Here is a 7,536-nt window from a genome sequence, read left to right on the forward strand (position 1 = left end):
TACAGGCAGCCCTGGGGTCCCACTGTGAGCCCTGCTCGACACGCACTTAAACAAACAGGGGTGCACTGCTGGGCTGTAGAAACGCTGAATTCCCCCTTCTGGGATACTTGCCCACAGACACTGCAATCCAGTGGCTTCAGTGCCAGGGCCCTTCAAAGTGTGTCAGTACACCCTTCTGGCAAACACACCACAGGTGCCCCTGTGAACTGCCGCTGGGATTGCATGCATCCAACCACAGAGGCAGCAGCAAAAGCTGAGTCTGCTCACCCCACAACTACAGAACTCTGGACACCACTGTCACGCCTTTCCAGAACGCAGGCCTCCTGAGCCCCACCACCACAACAGATGGTTCGTGGGTGCCACTGTGAGTCCCCGCTGGGCACGCATGATTTCAACCAAGGGCACAAGACAGCAAAAATTGGGACATGCCCTCCATAGCTGCTGACTTCTAGATACCTCAGCTTGCAGGCCTACATTAAGAGAACCCAAATAGCTCAAGTAGGGAGCTACACTAGATTACCAAGCCCAGGAGACCTGAGAGGTCACACCAGCAGCACCATACCTAAAAGAAACTGGGTATCAAAGCAATCGAAGCTACAATTAAAACATTACACAAAACATGGGAAGGCAAAAAAGCAATCCACAAAGGAAAGAAAAAGAGAAATCACCAGAAAGGGCGTTAAATGAAATTGAGGCTACTGATTTATCAGAGAAAGAATTCAGAGTAATGGTTATAAGGATGCTCAAACGGCTGGATGACAAATACACAAAACTCAATTAGAATTATAAGGAGCTGAATAAGAATGTCACCAAAATGAAAAGGAACCAAGAGGAAATGAAGAACGACATAGCTGCAATAAAGAACACAATGGAAGGCTTAAACAGCAGACTAGAAGAGGCTGAGGACCGCATCAGCGAATTAGAAGACAAGGTAGGAAAAAACACACAAACACAGGAGCAACTGGAAAAAAAAAATTAAAAAGCAAGAAGAGAGCCTAAGGGAGCTTTGAGACAATGCAAAATGAAACAACATTCACTTAATAGGGGTACCAGAAGGAGGGAAGGAGAAGCAAGGAATAGAAAGCCTGTTTGAAGAAATAATGACAAAAAACTTCCCTGATGCTGGCAAGAAAAAACTACACAAGCCCAAGCAGCACATAGAGTGCCAAACAAGATGAAGCCCAAAAGACCAACACCAAGACACTTCATAATTAAATTGGCAAACACCAATGACAAAGTAAGAATCTTAAAGGCTGCCAGAGAGAGACAGAAAGTTACCTACAAGGGATCTCCTATTAGAATATCAGCTGACTTCTCAACAGAAACACGCCAGGCAAGAAGGGAATGGAATGAAATATAAAAAGTGATGCAAAGCAAGGGAATGAATCCAAGAATACTACACCCAGCAAGGCTATCATTCAAAATTGAAGGTGGAATCAGGAGCTTAACAGACAAAAAAGGGCTAAGAGAGTTTATTACCACCAAGCCAGCAATGCAAGAAATGCTAAAGGGACTGCTGTAAAAAACAAAACAAAACAAAACAAAAAAACCAGAAAGACAAGAAGAAACACAAACATTAGAATAAAAATGACCAAAAACCAGTACTTTTCAATAATAACATTAAATGTAAATGAATTAAATGCTCCAATCAAAAGACACAGGGTAGCTGAATGAAACATGACCCATATATTTCCTGTCTGCAAGAGACCCACCTCAGAACAAAGGATTCACACAGACTGAGAGTGAAGGGATGGAAAAAAATTTTTCACGCAAATGGAAATGAGAAAAAAGCTGGGGTTGCGATATTTATATCTGACAAAATAGACCTCAAAGTAAAGGCTATAACAAGAGATAAGGAAGGCCACTACATAAAACTAAAGAGAGCAATTCAACAAGAAGCTATAACTCTGGTAAACATATATGCACCCAAAAGAAGAGCACCCAAATACATAAAAAAAATTTCTGGAAGATATCAAGGGAGAGATCGATAGCAATACAGTCATAGTAGGGGACTTTAATACACCACTGAACCACTGGATAAATCCTCTAAACAAAAAATCAGCAAAGAAACAGCAATCCTAAATGTATCACTAGATCAGATGGACTTAATTGACATCTTCAGAATATTTCACCTCAAAGCTACAGAATATACATTCCTCTCCAGTGCACATGGGACATTTTCAAATATAGACCATATATTAGGACACAGGCAAAGTCTCTTCAAATTCAAGAGAATAGAAATCATAACAAGCATCTTCTCAGATCACAATGGCATAAAACTAGAAATAAACTACAATAAAAACATTGAAAAAAAATCAAACACTTGGAGGCTAAATAGCATGCTATTAAATAATGACTGGGTTACCAAAGAAGAAATAAAAAGCATCCTGGAAACAAATGACAATGAAAACACAATAATCCAAAATGTATGGGACACAATGAAAGCAGTCCTGAGAGGGAAGTTCATAGCTCTACAGGCCTACTTCAAAAAACAAGAAAAACTGGTAATAAATGATCTAACCCTACAACTCAAAAAGTTAGAAAGATAGCAACAAGAAAAGCCCACAGTATCCAGAAGGCAAAAAATAATAAAGATCAGAGCAGAAATAAGCCACATAGAGACAAAAAAAAAAAAAAAATACAAAAGTTCAATGAAACCAAGAGCTGGTTCTTTGAAAGGATTAACAAGATTGATGAACTTCTCAGCAGCCTCACCAAGAAACAAAGAGAAAAGACCCAAATAAACAAAATCAGAAATGAAAGAGGTAAATTAACAACAGACCCTACTGATATACAACGGATTGTCAAAAAATACTACGAACAACTCTACTCCAACAAACTGGACAATCTTGATGAAATGGACACATTCATAGAAAAATACAAGCTTCTAAAACTCATTCAGGAAGAATCAAAAACCTGAATAGGCCAATAATTACTGATGAAATTGAAACAGTAATCAAAAAGCTTCCAACAAACAAAAGCCCTGGACAAGATAGCTTCACAGGGGAGTTTAACCAAACATTCAAAGAAGAACTAAAGCCAATCCTTCTCAGACTATTCCAAAAAATTCAGGAGGAAAGCACGCTTCCAAGCTCTTTCTATGAAGCCAGCATTACCCTAATCCCAAAACCAGATAAAGACACCATGAGGAAAGAATTACAGGCTAATATCCCTGACGAACATAGATGGTAAAATCCTCAAAAGAATTCTAGCAAACCGGATCCAGCATTACATTAGAAAGATCACCCACCATGACCAAGTGGGATTTATTCTTGGAATGCAAGGCTGGTACAATATCCACAAATCAATAAACATGATACATCACATAAACAAATTGAGAGACAAAAACCACATAATCATATTGATTGATGCAGAAAAGGTTTTTGACAAAGTCCAACACCCTTTCTTGATAAAAATTCTCAGCAAAGTGGGAATAGAGGGATCATATCTCAACATAATAAAAGCCTTATATGACAAACCTACAGCCAACATCATACTCAATGGGCAAAAACTAAAACCATTTCCCTTAAGAAGAGGAACAAGACAGGGATGCCCACTTTCACCACTCCTGTTCAACATAGTACTGGAAGTGCTAGCCAAAGCGAACAGACAAGAAGAAAAAATAAAAGGCATCCAAATTGGAAAAGAAGAAGTAAAATTGTCATTATTCACAGATAACATGATACTGTACCTAGAAAACCCTAAATACTTCATCAAAAAATTATTAGACCTAATAAATGACTTTGGCAATGTAGCAGGATACAAAATTAACACCAAGAAATCTATGGCATTTTTATACACCAATAGCGAACTTACAGAAAGAGAAATTTTAAAAAATCCCATTTACCATTGCTCCAAAAAAATTAAGATACCTAGAAATAAACTTAACTAAGGAGGTAAAAGACCTCTACCCAGAAAACTACAGGACATTGAAAAAAGAGATAGAGGAAAACATAAACAGATGGAAAAACATACTGTGTTCATGGATTTATAGAATCAACATCATCAAAATGTCTATATTACCCAAAGCAATCTATAGACTAAATGCACTCCCCATTAAAATACCGACAGCATATTTCACAGACCTAGAAAGAACGCTCCAAAAATTCATCTGGAATAAAAAAAAAAAAACAAAAAAAACCCGAATAGCTGCTGCGATCCTGAGGAAGAAGATCAAAGTAGGAGGGATCTCAATACCAGATATCAAGCGGTATTACAAAGCCACTGTTCTCAAAACTGCCTGATACTGGCACAAGAACAGACATATAGACCAATGGAATAGAATAGAGAACCCAGAAATCGACCCAAACCACTATGCTCAATTAATATTTGACAAAGGAGGCAAGAATGTACAATGGAGTCAAGACAGTCTCTTCAATAAATGGTGCTGGGAAATTTGGTCAGACACATGCAAAAAAAGTGAAAGTAGGCCACCAACTTACACCATACACAAAAATAAACTCAAAATTGATAAAGGACTTAAACGTAAGACAGGAAACCATAAAAATATTAGAGGAATCCACAGGTAGCAAAATCTCAGATATATGCCGAAGGAATTTCTTCACTGACACAGTTTCTAGGGCAATGGAAACTAAAGGGAAAATAAACAAATGGGACTATATCAAAATAAAAAGCTTCTGCACAGCAAAAGAAACCATCAACAAAACAACAAGAAAACCCACTGCATGGGAGAACATATTTGCCAATGATATCTCTGATAAAGGTTTAATCTCCAACATTTACAGGGAACTCATACAACTTAACAAAAGGAAGATAAACAGCCCAATAAAAAAATGGGCAATGGACCTAAATATACACTTTTTGAAAGAGGACATACATAAGGCTGAGAGACATATGAAAACAAGCACAAAGTCACTAATCATCTGAGAGATGCAAATCAAAATGACAATGAGGTGCCATCTCACACCTGTCAAAATGGCTACCATCAACAAATCTACAAATGACAAATGCTGTCGAGGATGTGGAGAAAAAGGAACCCTCATTCACTGCTGGTGGGAATGCAGACTGCTGCAGCCACTGTGGAAGACAGTGTGGAGTTTCCTCAAAAAGTTAAAAGTGGAACTCCCATTTGACCCAGTGATCCCATTTCTAGGAATATATCCCAAGAAATCAGAAACACCAATCAGAAAGGATATATGCATCCCTATGTTCATAGCAGCACAATTTACAATAGCTAAGATTTGGAAACAGCCCAAGTGCCCATCAGCAAATGAATGGATTAAAAAACTTTGGCACATCTACACAATGGAATACTATGCTGCTGTAAAAAGGAAGGAACTCTTACCATTTGCAACAGCATAGATGGAGCTGGAGAGCATTATGCTAAGCGAAATAAGCCAGTCAGAGAAAGATAAATATCACATGCTCTCACTCATTTGTGGATTATAATGAACAACATAAACTGATGAACAAAAACAGATGTAGAGACAGAGAAGCATCGATCAGATGCTCAAAACTCAGAGGGAAGGTAGGGGAGGGTGGAGGGGAGGGGGAGAGATCAACCAAAGGACTTGTATGCATGCATATAAGCGATGGATGTGGACAACAGGGGGTGAGGGTGAGGGCAGGATTGGGGGCATGAGAGGACATTGGGGGGGGATAGGGACACATTTGTAATATCTTAATCAATAAAGGGAAAATAAAAAAAATAAAAAAAGAAATCACCACAAATTTATATCTATGTCTCTATATGTATATCTAGATCTATATATGTATATCTATACCTTTATATGTATCTTTTGTGTTTTGTTTATTTGCAAGGCTAAAGACAGTGATGTTTAAAAGGTTAAAGAAAGAAAGAAAGAAAGAAAGAAAGAAAGAAAGAAAGAAAGAAAGAAAAAAAGAAAAAAAGGAAAGAAATTGAACTGTTAATTTGTAAAACTCCCAATAAAGAAATATACTCGCCCAGTTGTTTCACTGTAGAATTCTGCCAAATATTTTAAGAATTAACATTAATTGTACGCTTTGAGAAATAGGAGAGAGACCACTTCCCACCTTATTTTATAAGACCAGTATTATCTTGATACCAATTCAGACACAATACAAATAAAACTGCAGACCAACATCCCTCATGAATGTATATGCAAAATTCTTCACAAAATATTAGCAAATAGAATTCAGCAATGTATAAGAAGAATTCTGCGCCTTGACCAAGTATGGTTTTATTCCAGGAATCAAAGACTGGTTCCCTTTCAAAAATCAATTTAATCCACCATTTCATTCTATTTTTCTCAGGGCTTCCAAAGAATATCAAATAGAAACATTTAGGAAAAGTCAACAATTAATAAGGTATCCATTTAATGGATATGGACCTACTATGGGCCCAACCCTGGATATCTTACCAGTAGTTTAGTAGTCTTGATATTTTCTAAAATCCTGTTAGAGCTGCCAACTTCAGAGAAGAGATGCAATAACTTGTCCTCCCCTTTGTAAATGATATACACTTTTGGTTTCTCCCCCCACCCCCCCCCCACCCCCGATCCATCATTTTATGAGGCAGTAAGTGTAGGGTAGACAAGAGAATAGAGTTGGTGATACATTTCTTAAACAAACTCTCTAAATCTCAGGTTTTTCATTTGTAAAATGAGAATATCCATTTGAGACTGTTGGGAGGATTAGAGATAAGGTATGTATGTTTATAAACTATAGTCAATATTCTACTTAAAACCTTTCAATGCTTCTGTGTATACTAGTACTTGTTCCCACATACGTGTTTTTGCCCTATGGGCAGCATCCTCTGACTCCAGAACTCCCCATGATGGCTCTTGTCTTCATTCAGATCTCCATGAGACCTTTTCTGACAACCCAATACAAAAGAGTACAATGGAACCTTGGTTCTCAAATTTAATTTGTTCCAGAAGGCTGTTGGAGAAGCAATTTGTTTGAAAACCGAATCATTTTTTCCCATTAGAAATCATGTAAATTGAATTAATTCGTACCAGGCCCCCAAATGATTCCTTCTTTTAATCTTTCTTATATACATGTCTAATGCACTATTTAATCTATAAATAAACACTTTAAAAAAGGACATGAAATGTAAATGAACATTTAACAAAAAAGGAAATGAAATGTACAGTAAAAATAAATATTTAAAAGTAATAAGTAGCAACAAAAGCAAAATAAGCCATGAAAATATTCACAGCACAATTTCCTGAGATGTTTATAATGTGAAGTTTAGTGGTAAACTGACTCATACTCATGCATTATCTCCTTAGTTTGTCACCTGAGAGACTTGTGACTGATCATACAGGCATCAGCATAAAAGGGTTGTCAGGTTGAGAAGTGAATTGTTCAAGATGAGAGATAGTCAAGAACTGAGGTTTGACTCTATTCCCCCAGGCACTTCGTACCACTATTGGTTTACTTGATATCACTTAACACTATCTGAAATTTTCTCATTCCTTCCTTTGTGTGATTATGCGGGCAGGAGATGTGTCTGTCTTGTTTCTCACTGATTCGCCAGTTCTTAAATAGTGTCACTCCCTTCCCAATGCCCAGATCTTTTCTTTCCCTAGT

Source organism: Myotis nattereri (assembly GCF_964212035.1).
Source record: "Myotis nattereri genome assembly, chromosome: 2".
Classification (NCBI taxonomy): Eukaryota; Metazoa; Chordata; class Mammalia; order Chiroptera; family Vespertilionidae; genus Myotis; species Myotis nattereri.